The following is a 14,741-nucleotide window of genomic DNA, read 5'->3' as shown; positions in this document are numbered from 1 at the left end:
CAGACAATACATCAAAAAGATTTAAAAATCTAGACAAAGAGACCTTGCTTGAAATAGAGCAAAATCAATACAGTGCCTCAACCAAAAAGAAAACAAAGTGGGGAGTTGGAGTCTTTAATGGTAAGACTTGATAAAACAAAACTCTGTTTGGAACACAGTAGTAGGATTGTCTGTTGTTTTTCCACCAAACCTACCCAGGCAATGATCCGTTTTGACAGATAATATAAATCAAAACATGACCATTTCCCAGAAAGGAGTGGATTCATCTCAAACTTCACTTGAAATACATTTATTATATAATTACCAAAAGATAAAATAAACATTAAACATGAATTAACACAACATGATGTAATATTAACCTTATACATTTCAATGTTTATTACCTGACAAGAGCAAAAATACTTTAAAAAGACAACTTTCTCATGTGTGCTCTTTCCCCATCAATTCTTAGTTATATCACGGACAGTCACACAACACTTATATTATTACCTCGTACAGTTAGAACCGATTCTTTTCAATGTCATTGTTTACACCCAATGCCCATGGGTAAAAAAAAAAGAACTTGAGATTCCAGTTGTACACAATGTTTTATATGACCTAATTAATGAAATACAACAAAACAAAGATAAATTTTAGAAAATATGAAATGAAAGGAGATGGGGCGTATACATGTATTCTATACAAATAGGTTTATTAGACAGCAACCAAACAACATAAGTAACCAAAAAAAAATATCTTCTTGTGTTAATGTTATATATCGTAGATAAAAATAAACATAAGCAAATGAACTTTTTTGAAATAAAACTATATTTGTACATTATCACTTTTCAGCTTGGTGTTCTGAAAGACTGGCAAGCACTTTGGACTTTCAGACCGTGTCTGTTGATTGTCTTAATAGCAGTTTGAGGCAATTTTATGCAGAGGCTCAACCTCAAAACATATCCAAAAGGGCTCTGAAAATGCCAGAAGAGCATGCACAGGAATACCACAAAAATTCTTTAAAAAATGTACGTGCTGCTTTGAACAGACATCTGAAAGACATAGGCCGTGGCATTGACATTGTCCGTGATTCAGAATTTAAAGCAGCAAATTCCATGTTGAGTGCTAAGCTGAAATTTAACTTGCGCAATGGATTGTCAAGACCAACACAGCATCACCCTATAATAACAACTCCTGAATTGCTTAAAATAAATACCTACCTTATGAAAAAAGAGGACCCTGTAGCACTCCGTTTCAGAGTATGGTACCTTTTAGGCATACATTTCGTCAGCCGTGGGGTAGAATTTCATCATCAATTGAGCATTAATTCCTTCAAATTTGAAAGCGATGAAATGGGATCCGAATTTCTGTCAATATCGCACGAAACACACCAAAAAAATCACCAAGGTGGACTAGACGACGCAACAGAAGAAACACAAGATAAGAGAATGTATGCCGTACCCAATTCTCCGTCCTGTCCTCTTTCTACAATAAAGCACTTTCTTTCCAGATGTGATCCAGCCGCGAAATCACTGTTCAACCAATGCTGCAAAGAAGCTTTACGCTGTCCATCTATGTACAACACATGGTATAATGTAACACCTGTGAAAGTTAAAATCTTCTCAGCTTTCATGCCCGACATATGTAAAAATGCTGGTGTTAAACGTTATACAGGGCATTCACTCAGATCTACAGCTATTAACGCCATGAGTGATGCTGGTTTAACAGACAGGAGCATCATGTTTATGTCAGACCATAAATGTGAGGAAAGTTTAAAATCATATTGCAGGAGACCGAGCACGGTTCAAAAGCATACCATCAGTTCGGTGTTAGACAAGGTAGCAACGGGTAATTCTTCAACATCAGTAGCACTTGTACCAGTTGCTCCTTCTACTTCCAGTTCTACCGCCATTTCTCCAATTCAAAATAATGTTATAGACACAGAAACTGGACAATCTGTTCCCACCGAAAGAACCCCACTCCGCTCTCTTGATATACCAAATCAAAACGTTCTAGTTAACAGTCAGTCAACTCTTCAAAACCACAAAATGTCTGGATTTGCAGCAAATTCAGTATTTCATAACTGCAGTTTCAATTTCAGTTAACATGTGACACTTTTGAACTGTGTAGTTGTGTATTGCGTGTACACATTGATGGCGTGGATTACAAATCCGGATTATTTGACTTTTGATTGTTAACATTCAGTTATTCACATTGAACGTTTTTGATGTTCTGTTATTGTTTCTTTTATATGTTTAAAGACATAATTATTTAGCAAAATGTGTTGTTAATTCTTACTTTTTAGTCTTTTACGAGACGGAGTGATGACCTACATTTACTTCCCTGTGTATCGATTTCACTCTGATATATTCATGCGCATTGCCCTTATATGGAACGTTGGTGCTCCACAAACGGAAAAAACAAATATTTTTAATTTTTTTTACAAAAACAACTTAATATCTTTGAATTAAGAATTATAAGGATTAAACACATTTTTTCTAGAGGTTATTGATGTGTAAACTCGGGTGATTAACTCACAAACTGACTTTTATTCAGTTTGAAAGTCTTCGGACTTTTATTCAGTTTGTGAGTTAATCACCCGAGTTTACACATCAATAACCTCTAGAAAAAGGATTAAACACATTTTTTCTAGAGGTTATTGATGTGTAAACTCGGGTGATTAACTCACAAACTGAATAAATCCTATAATAATGTATTTGTATACATAGAATTGGCTCATGACTTGTTACATGAATCTTTATTTCATTTATATGTTGTTTTAATATTATAATTGTCTGTATTTGGATCACGCCTCTATTGTGCTCTTTCCAATAAAATATTGAATTGAATTGTATAAACTTCAAGATTTACCTGTATTATGAAAACCGGTTTGTTTCCTAAAGTGAATATTTTCGAAAGGTTAAGGATTATGTACCCTTGTGTTGCCTTAATGCTAACCTTATGGAAATTTTATATAAAATCCACAGCCTTTATCCTTTTTCTATCATATTTGGTAATTTGATGATCGATAGATATAGGATTATTGCATGCAGTGCTACCATTGATTTCTTTAAAACAAGTTTATTAATGTAGTTATTGGTTAGAACAAATAAAAATATGGACCAAATCAAGTACACCTTTTAGGGTGCGCTCGGTTTTAGTGACTCAGCACGAGGTATTTTGGAATTTACAGGTTGTTTAGAACTTTTTGCAAAAAATGAACACTAGCACATCATAGAAAAGCAAGTGAGTAATTTATGTTTCAAATTTTATAACAAAAATCTCTGTATTTAAAGCTGTAGATTTTCTAAAAAAGTCTTGTTTTATTTGCCCCAAAGTACTCTTTTTCTATTAAATGCAATGTAACAGTAAATAATAATGCTTTGCATCAAGTTTCCCCCTAGTATATGTTCAAAATGGCCTGTCTCTATTATGCATTATATCTGTAGTTTTGATACAATTGATGTTTGAAAATTCGTACCAAAATGGCTACAGAAGGGTACTTAAACCTTAACTATTTCGCAATGGTGTCTTGACATGGCTTTGTTTGGACTTGTTTGTTTGCTTTTTGTCCTTGAATTTGTGTCCCTAATATTTTACTGTGCATTTGCATTCAGATATCGCCGATCAAATTTATTCGTTCATGGTGTATTAATTTACGTTTTTTGATTGAGTTAAGTCTGCCAATTGATATTTTATCGTGTGGATTTCTATGTTGTGATGTTATGCTATAGTTTCAGAAAATCGACACGGTTTGGATCCATTTAAACGTTTATTTGGTGGCTATATGGAACGCATCTATCCCATCAAAATAGATACTAAAGATACAGTTAAGTCAGTTTCATATCTTGACCTACATCTAGAAATTGACCTACAATGGTTTACTTTTTTAAAATTGATATTTGAATGGAGCGTTGTCTCATTGGCACTCACACCATATATTCCTATATTTTTATACAAATTACCAAAACAAGTATCTAAACAAACTTGATTATGTATTGGCCCACGAATGTTTACATTATATCATCGGATTAGTTAGTGGACACAATTGCTGAAAATATATGTTTTAAACTCTTTGATGTTTAAATTTTTGCAAAAAGTACAACCCAGGGTTTACTTTTCAAGGCAAACGTAACAATATAACGATAGAACACTAACTCGACATTTGACCATAGGCTTTTTCCTCGAAACAAACATTTGTGGAATGGTGGATGGATTCATTGATTGCTTTATCGATTGATTGGCGGACAAGATTGGGTTTTTTGCAACAAGCAAGGTTTATCTTTTAAACCAAGGGACCGAAACCTGATGGATGGTCTCGCTTCGATATGTTGATGACCTGTGAGGACATCTCTATTTTGAAAGAATGAGTTTTGTTTTAGCAAGTTAAGATTCTATTTTTATAAATGCTTGCTTGACTGTTTAGACACGGGAAGAATCATATTCGTTTTCTTATTAATGTTGGTCAATTCATTATTGAAAATCTGCATGCAAGATGGCACATTTCTTGTTAAAACTTGGTATCTTCCAATTCAGTTACTTGTAATGGCGTTTGTTTGATGATAAGTAAAAGAAACGTGCATCTACAACCTTTAGAAGCTAATCAATTAGGATTTGCTTTGTTATATTAACAAGAGTTACATTTCGAGAATATATTTTACCTCTGTAATGCTCCAAGTCAAAATATTTTTATAAAATTTAGGCCAACAAACATTGAAGAAGAAACTTCAATCAAAACGGCAAAAACACCACCAAAATACCCAGTATGAAATAAGATTTACGCATCGGAGCGACACATTCCAGCTTACTGTTTACGAGTAAACACGTGTTGCATGCAATAAAATATTTGCCTCGTCATGTATTCCTTATTTCAAATACTTTAATGGGATTACTCTACCGATTTTATTTGTAGAGAGAGACATATCGGACCAAAAGTAAAAAAATACCAACATTTCTATAACCTCTTCTCTCCTCCTTTTGGCGCGAATATTTGTGTTCTGAACAAATTGTCCAGATGGAAAGACTGCCATTAGCATATTCTTGGGTATGTTGAAGTACTCGTCCTCTACTTCTATTATATTGCTGAAATTCAAAAACAAGACCTATATTAATTTATATGAAATAGTATGTGCAAAACATTGCCTTTTATATCTCCTTTTTCGCACTATTACATTTATTTTACTCCCATCGAGCTATATCACGTTTATCTTAAAATCTAAAAAAAAAACATTATAGTTTCATAAACTTTACGTAGAAGTTTTATGGTCATTGCGAACGGCATTTTCGTGAGACTTGGAAATTCCATTGTGTATTAAGATAAACGATTGAAAGTAAATATTTAACATTTTTCCTATATTATTGGTGGTCTTCATCTTCAAGGAGTGCCCAAACTTTTAATGTTTCTCTTACTAAAATTTGGTTACCTTGAAGAAAACATTTAGGACAAATACTTTTGACATGTGTTGTACAAATGTAAATGATATTTAGAAGTTCAAAACCTTCCATCAATAGAAATACACAAAATATTGAATGCAAAATTTGAAACAGTAGGTCTTTGGTATTTCTCACTATATTTTAAATGAATTTTTCAATTTTACGGATATATTTTCTCTCGTGTTTCCGAAAAATTGTTTTTAAAAAAACTTTCGCTTAACTCGCATTCATTAAATTACACACTAATATTTTATGCATGAAAAAGGTCGGCACAGGTGTCGTGCGATACGTTAATCTATTAAATTGGGCTTTGCTGGATTTTTTTTTATGTACAAAAACAAAATCTTTCTTAATTCACGATAGCAATAAAATAAAATGACGTGCCGCGAGGGAAAACGTACCTTTCAAACGAAACCGACTCTACGATCCCGTCAATGATTCCAGTATCCTCTTCCCTGTCTTCCAATAACTGCAATACAAATTAATTTCTGCTTTACTAAATAATAAATCATATTTAAAAAAAGATCCAATTCCTTGAATCAAGCTTTTGAATACATCGATCATATGTATACAAGTCTAAATTGAAAACTACGTTCAAACCTATGATTGCGTCGGATAAAAACCGCAATTTTTATACGCGTGCATGTAAAACAAATTTCGTTGTAGAAGGGTCTAAATACAGCACAAACAACATTTTCCAAAAAGACAAAAAAAGTGAAAAAGTATATTTAAGGTTTATGTACCCTTGTGTAACCATTTTTGTACGAACTTTTCAAACTTCAATGGTATCAAAACTACAGATATAATGAATAATAGAGATAGGCCATTTTGTACATATTCCAAGGGGAAACTTGATGCAAAGCACTATTTTTTACTGTTCCATTGCATCCAAGGCTGTGGATTTTCTATAAAAATCTTGATTTATTTGCCACAAAGTCCTCTTTTTCTATCAAATGCAATGAAACAGTAAAAAATAATGTCAATATACTTTTTGTACACCAGATCCGGATTTCGACAATAAATGTCTCTTCAGTGATATTAGGAATCGAAACGGTATTTGGAAAGCTATATATTTTACCCTCAATATATATTATATATAATACGGAGGTATATGGGGAGGGTGTAGATCGTGCGAGGGCTGTATATAGCCATGCAAGGTCGTTAAAATCGTCCATCATATCATCAAAAATGTTCAACACCGCCGTATTATTGCGTCTGTCCAAAGTAAGGAGCCTCTTGCCGTTACAAGTTTTGAATGTGTTTTTAATGATTTTAATTTTTTTTTATTTAGAGTTTAGTATAACGTTCATTGTCGTTCTTCGTTTGATCAAAGGATAAAACTTAATGAAAAAAGATGAACACGAATAAGTATACGAAATACCTCAAAGGTTGTTGACGGAGAGGCGTTATAGCATCTGCAGTCATGAAAATCATTGGTGGGAACAACACTTTTTATCCGGTAGATCTTTCCGGCCTGGAGATGGCAGCCACCATCAGTATCTGCTAGTCCATTCCAGGCCGTCAACTTGGCTGTACGGCCATTTTACTTTAGGTTCATTTCTCGCCTTTTGGAGCCATTGGCTATCTGTATTTCCCCTATCTACAATTCATGAATATTTAAGTTAACTTAGTTGGAATCAACTGTCCATCTCCATTCAATTGTAAAAGGTTATTATAGTATCAGATGAAAATAAATGTATATACTTTTTATAGTTTCTTGATTTTGAAAAAAAATGTATAACATTGGAACTTAAAGGGTCGTTATCACTTTATAATCACAGCGAACATTTGAAAGATTGGGATTTGATTTTGTAACTACTAGCAAAAATTGTCATATATACACTCAAAACACAGGGAAATTATCTAGATAATAAAAATAGCATTATTGATACGAAAAATCAAAGCTGTTGTTAAAATGTTATTTTGCACAGAAGACGCTTCAAACAAGATATATGATGCGTAGAAGAATACTATTGTAAAACTGAAAGAATATAAAGTTTAAGACCCCAAAAATCTCATTTCTCTGGATTGAACAATATATGTACATGTATGTTGGTTACTATGTTATTCGTATTATAACATATTTGGTTAACATGATTAAAATATGTTATTATCTGTGGATATTACTCTGAAATAGTCGGTTTATATTGCGACTTAAGTAAAGACATATCGAAAGAACATTTAAACTAATGTATTTTTTCTTCTACTGAATGCATATGTACTAATTCAATATTTAATTTATGAATTTTCTGACTCCAATCAATAGTCTTTAAAGATTAATTACTCAAAAACTATTCAATGGATTTTTAAAGTCTTTAACTCTTTCTTAATCTATAGCTAAATTAATTTTTGGTATAATTAATCTCAAAATATAGCTCATTAATTGACAAAAAAAAGTGGTCATCCAACTTGGATGAAAATTGCACATTCAGTTGGTAGTAAAAATTTGTTTTCATCCCTTTAATCAACCATTCACAATAAACAAAACCGTGTCTCAGATTTTTTATACATGCCTCCAGTAAGAAGATATATTGATTTTACCGCTGGGTGTCAAACCTCATTTCACCTTTCATCGTACAAGACCTATAAATTCATTTAGAAACAAATTATCCCAAAACTGGGACACGGTATTGTAGAAAATACTTTTTTTAATCACATATATCAAGGTCAAGCCATAGGGATATCCATAGAGTTTCTACTTCCATTTTGTGCTAACAATTCTCATTAAAAATTGTTCTGAGAAATCACCTAATAACTGAATTTCCCCCTTAGAACCCCTACAAATGCAACATAAATACAAAAATTCCACAGGAGTGTTCTGACACCATTATTACATTAATAGAACCACAGAGTGTGTGTCTTTGATGCTTTTATACTGTAAATTTTGCATTATAAGTGCAATGTCTAACACTAACTTGGCATTTGGCGGGAGTTTGACGTCACAGATTTGACCAACATCTGTAATGTAGTAATTAAATATAGACAAAGCTCCGCCTCTAATCAGACAGTCTTAAGATAAAGGAATAACAGGATTGACCAGCTGCATATAAAAATAAATTGATATTGATACAAAATAACACAATTGTTATTTATTTATGTTTGCAAAGAGAAAGACATAATTTTGCTATATTTCAAAATCTTTACATCATTGAATTTGATTTATTTGACAAGTTAGTTTTTTGTGGCCTTTCATGGATTTTCCACATGTTTTACATTTAGGTTGTCTCTTCCCCTTTTCACTTGGATTGTCTGAAGTACTAGATTTATAATACTTGTCTTTAGCATGTCCTCCATGGGAACTTCCCAAACCAAAAATGATATTTGATCTCCGTGAACACATTAAAATTAAAACAAATCCTCTTTTAATTCAGCAACACTATGCTGAAATTAAAGCCGATTATCTAGATTTTTCAACTGTCTATACTGATGGATCAAAAGATGGTGCTAGAGTTGCATCTGCTGCTGTCTTCAGGGACAGAGCTGCAACTCTCCGTTTGCCATCTGATGCATCTATCTTTACTGCTGAAGCAGAAGCATTGATTTTGGCTTTGCAATTTATTGCTTCTTCAGATAAATCCAAAATTATATGTTCGGATTCACTTTCATGATTACAAGCTATACGAAATACTTAAATTAAAAACCCAACAATTCTCAAAATTGTATATGTAATGAGGAATTTAAAAATTCTTCCGAAAGAAATAATATTTCTATGGGTTCCGAGTCGTGTTGGAATCCTTGAAAACACAGCTGTAGACCTTGAGGCAAAGAATGCCCTGGGTGACCCTCTATCTAACTGTGATATACCATATACTGATTTTAAATCTAATATTAGAGAATATGTTTTTAATATATTGAAAAATAAATGGAGTAAAAAAGATGATAATAAATTGCATGAAATTAAACCGAATTTAGGCAAACCTTTTAATAATATTATGTGCAGAAAAGATCAGTGTGTTATTACTAGATGTCGTATTGGTCATACTAGAATAACACACAAGTATCTTTTAAAAAATAAAGATGAACCACAATGTGTTCCTTGCAACTGCAAGTATACTATTAAACATGTTTTAATTAATTGTATTGACTTTGCTGATATTCGTAAGAAGCATTTCAATGTCAACAATATGTATGATTTATTCAATAATGTTCCATTTACAAATATTGTTGCTTTTTTAAAAGAAATTAGAATTTATTATAGAATATAAAAATGTTATTATATTTAAGTCGTTTTGAATTTTTATCACGTTATGTGGAAACATATGCAAATATTAAAACAAATAATGATGCAATAAGGAGGAAAATATGCATGGGAAACATATCGTTAATATATAATCATTAAAATAAGGTCTCTTCAGCAGGTTTGACTATATTATAATATCAATTTATAAACTTGAAATTAAAAAAATGAAAGCATTACAATTACCTACATAGCCTGTATGCCATTACCAATGCTTAATAGCTGCAGCATCTTTGTGATTAGTATCAGAAGCAGCAGTTTAAACACTGCCAGTGCAACTATGAAAACAATGGATGCAAGGAGTTGCTCTGGATAAACATATCAACCAAGTTAGAAATTATTACTAGCATTGATTTTTTTGTTAAACGTTTTTATTTTGTTCAATATTATATTCTGTCCTGTCCATATATTAGGCGTCAACATGTGATGTATTTTCTTAATTTTGTATATTTTGTAAACAGTCAATTTATAAATATACCAATATCAATGATAATTCATGTCAGCACAAAAACTGAGGCATATATTATTATGTTCTTCAGAATCAGAGACTTGTTTGGTTTTTGCAGACAAATATAAAGCAAAAATTATAAAGACACCTGAGTAATTAAGGTTATTTTCATTGTTGAAGTCACTTCAGTTATCCCCTTCATTCTTCTGTTTAACATACCGCGATGGTTTCTTTCTTTATCTTTTCTTGGTGTCAGCCTCATTTGAAGACTCCACATTTGACGTCTCTTTTAACAGCTAAGTTTACAGCTGAATCAGTAGTTTTGGAATTCTAAAAGAAGAAAAAAAGTTATCATACATGATACATTTGTGGTAAGATTTAACAATAATCCACCTAGAATATTAAATGTCAAATTTAAATATCAAACTAGTCTAAACTGAGGCATTGCATTATCATTTTATTTTTAGAAGGCAAAATTAATTACAGAGGAATTATGTTTGCAGCAAGCAATTAAATGAGCAATTAAATTAGAACTGTAAATTATTGATAAATTTGTAGTTATTAAAATCTGCAGTGATCATTTCAGCTGTAATATTTTTTGGGGTAATTGATTTAATTATATTTCACATATTTGTCAGTTGTCATGGATTCATATTAATAAATGTAAACAATAATTTATAAATGTACAATGACTTTATAAATATGTTAACACTATTTGTATGCACTGTATTAAGATGATAAATATATGCATTACTTCATCAATTAGATGATTGTGATGAGAGTTGGCATCAGGAAGAAATAAGATAATTTTCAAGTCTTTATTTACATGATTGAAATTGGCTGCTCTAAGGTTGGATGCACATTTTTTTCCCTGTAAGTGCTATCAAGGCCATCAACCTGTAACATTGGATCAGTCATAATGTCATAATAGGACAATGGACATTATTGCTATACATGTTCTTTTCAAAGTTACTACAAAGTGAACTCTACTTGTAGTACTAATTATATCCCCACCTGTAATTCTATGTATTGGAAAAGAAGATGTAGAACAAGAATGTGTCCAAAGTACACAGATGTCCCACTTGCACTATCATTTCCCATGTTCAATAGACTGTGAAATTGAGTAAAAAATCTAATTTGGCATTTAAATTAGAATTAAACCATAAGGAACATGTGTACGAAGTTTGAAGTTGATTGGACTTCAGCTTCATCAAAAAACTACCTGGACCAAAAACTTTAACCTGAAGCTGGACAGACGGACGCACGAACACAGACCAGAAAAATAATGTCCCTCTACTATCGGAGGTAGGGCATAAAAAGAATATGTGTCTTACGTACAAAATGCATGATCATACTATAATTTTCCATGTTCATCAGGATACCATGAATTGAGTGTTATAACCATTTAAGCAACATAAACAACTATTTTCTGGAAACTCTTTTGGTATCCTCCAATTAAGGATTATAGTTACTTTAAGAAAGAAAAAGAAAAGTTTACCTTACCTTCAGGAAAGTTAACAACAGCTTTAAGAGTAATCTGTGACTTTCAGTCAATCTACTAGGTACTCTGAACTAAAACATTTTCTTTGAATTTTTGGTGTATGGATGTTCTTCTTCCATCTCATCCTGTAAAATATTTGAAAACATGCAAATACAACATCCATGCATGTATCATCTATATTATCACTAAACAAGTTCCAGGTGCGGGAGTTTCTCGCTGCATTGAAGACCCATTGGTGGCCTTCGGCTGTTGTCTGCTCAATGGTCAGGTTGTTGTCTCTTTGGCACATTCCCCATTTCCTTTCTCAATTTTATGTATCATAATTAATTATGTGTGTTTCACATAAAACAACTTATAAAATACTAAATTTAATTCATTGATTTTGGTTGACTCCTTTGTATCAAAAGGTTATGAGGGTACTAATTTAAATCTAAATGATAAACTACATTTTTTTTAAGATGGGTGGGCACGCACTTCAATACTTAATTTAAAGGGGGTGACGTTGGGTTTTTGTTACCCCACCCTTTTCATATAATTTAAATTTCAAAAATGTATACCTTTTCATATATTATTTGGGTTTCGATTGGTGTGTAATGTAATGTAAAAGTGGAATACCGAAGTGTCAAAAGAGAGAAAATTGGTTGTAAAACACAGACCAAGAAAGATTACTGACGAAGTTGTGGAAACTTTATTGAACTTATCATATATTTCTGATAGTTTAACCGCCCTATTCACATATTTCCAAGCTTAAACAGGTGAGCTATTCCAGCAGTACAACCTATCACATTGTTTATATTGATTGATGGATTGTTGGTTGCTTAACATCCAGTGGCAAATATTTCATGTATATTCAGAACGAGAACAAGTTCACAATAAATACAATAGGTAGGTCTTGTCATAATAGAGGCCATTTGGGATGATGGTCGGGGAAATTTGGACTGCATCTGGAAAATGAGGACATATTGTATAGGGACAGAAATTTTGCCTTACAACAGGCCACCTACGGGCCCTCTAAAAGATGTTGTAGGGTTTTTAACGTGCAAAGAGCGTGGCACTCTGTACACGAAACATCGGATTTAACGTCCCCATTCTGACCGGACGTGACTGCGAACTTAAAACATCCCGCACAGTCAAACGGACGACCCACTTCGGCAAGCGTTTTACTGCCGGTCGGGAGAAGACCAAGTGACCATATTTCTATTCCCCAGTCACCCTTGGGGATTCCCTGCAAAAAAACAAAAAAGTATTTCAACAATATTTCACTCAAAGGCACCCAATAAAAATGTTGTATCGTGTGTGTGAGGGTTTATGTTAGTGTTATCAGATAATAATATGGACATCAGATTGGCTTTTTTTCAGTTATATTTACTCTATATTTATAGTAAAGTTGTATCATAAATTATTCATGTATGCATACACAATTTTATTCATACCTTATATGATGCTTTAATATAGACGTTTTAGAAATCTTTCAAATAGATGGTCAACTTGTTTAGATTTCACACTCCTTGAAAAAAGTTGTTAGAATGTTGTCAACAATTGCTGAAAAAGAAAATAAACAATTAAAATTGGTATGCAATATAGATAAATAAAGTCAAATAAACAATATTAATCTCTTTTGTTGAACAATATATTGTAATTGCAAACTTAAAAATAAAATTTCTAAAGGTTCATTTTTTATATCTATTAGTCAAAGCCAAGAAAATCATTTTAATAAACGTGTGTATTCTCTTCATGGAACTCCAGCTTTTCCTTGTTTTCTTCTAATTTTTTCCCATTCTCTCTGAAAAATCTATAAATTGTTGAGAAAATAATTGATTTTACTGACTTATTTCTAGCAAATATGCATTACCATTCAATTTTTAAATCATGGACAACAAGAATGTGTCCACAGTACACGGATGCCCCACTCGCATTATCATTTTCCATGTTCCATTAGACCATGCAAATCTAATTTGGCATTAACATTAGAAAGATTATACTATAGGGAACTTGTGTACTAAATTGACTTCAGTGTAATCAAACTCTTTTTTGACAAAAATCTAACACGAAACTCCCACTTTAATTTTCTGTGTTCCTCGTTCCCAATCTTGTGTCGTTTTAGTGATATTGTTTAATTTGTCTAACATGATTAACTCATTGCACTTAAGTTACGTAGCATAAATAACCATTTAACTGGTTTCTCCTTTCAGTTGTGACTCTGCGCGAGATGTAATGTTCCTCTAAGATCGGCTTCATCCTCTGCTGGAATACGGGGTAAATAAATTTCCAGCACTGAAGCTGTACTTCGATTAGGATAAGAGGTTGATGTTATCGTGGCTGCGACAGTGGAAACAGTATTTTAAGCTGAATTCTCATCCAATGTCATTATGAGAAGAGGGGCTTTTATTAAGTGTCTTTATGCTCAAAGTTGGTATCATATAGAATGTTTTTTGGGGGGATTATAGACCAGATTGCAATTACTTTGATCTTAAGACCTCAAGATTTTTCTCAGTTATGTTTAAAAGCCCAGGATTTTTGGATCAGGACCCACTTAATCCTCTTAAAATACATGTAAGGGGTACTGGTGAGTGGACTTTACTTATTTGTTATATTCTGTTTTGAAATTATATCAATGAAATTGGAGGAAAACCAACCATTTTTCTATTTGATGAAAATCAAACCGGACATTGAAATTGATAGATACAAATTTGGGTCTGCTCGACCTCGATACATTCGCCTTTTTTGCATTGTTGTTTGATTGCAGAATATTCGTTGGTCAGGTTAAAGGTTTGTTGAAAAATCGCGGAATATTGGCATCAAATGTATCGCTGCAACTTATAATTATACAAGAACAAACTCAAGGGGAAACAACCTAGGACGTACAAACCTTCGGCAAGCACTTATCCGGTAGTATACAGTACATTTACAATGTTAAATGAATAATGAAGGATAGGATACAAATAGTAATTAATAATAAATACTTACTGAAAGGCATACTATATCGTTTCTTACCTGCCCCAAGCTTAGTATTCACACAGAAACTTGGCATTCCCTTTGAACTTGGGCTTTTTTGTGGGTTGATCCATATGGAATCCTGCTCAATTCCCCACACGATTTGCACTGTGTGTATAGATAACCACCCAGTCCACATTTCATTTCTC

At 32.5% G+C, this 14,741-nt stretch overlaps 1 long non-coding RNA gene across 1 annotated transcript; it reads right to left on the bottom strand.

The window, feature by feature from the left end:
• Nucleotides 1–4,930: 4,930 nt before the first annotated feature.
• On the bottom strand, nucleotides 4,931–7,007 carry LOC143051060 (uncharacterized). The gene is made up of 3 exons (XR_012970567.1): nucleotides 6,794–7,007; nucleotides 5,814–5,881; nucleotides 4,931–5,061 (listed from the first exon to the last, which is right to left on the bottom strand). It is a non-coding gene; the product is annotated as an uncharacterized LOC143051060 (long non-coding RNA).
• Nucleotides 7,008–14,741: the final 7,734 nt, after the last annotated feature.

This window comes from Mytilus galloprovincialis, chromosome 11 (assembly GCF_965363235.1).
Source record: "Mytilus galloprovincialis chromosome 11, xbMytGall1.hap1.1, whole genome shotgun sequence".
NCBI lineage: Eukaryota > Metazoa > Mollusca > Bivalvia > Mytilida > Mytilidae > Mytilus > Mytilus galloprovincialis.
This window is presented reverse-complemented; position numbering and strand designations above follow the sequence as displayed.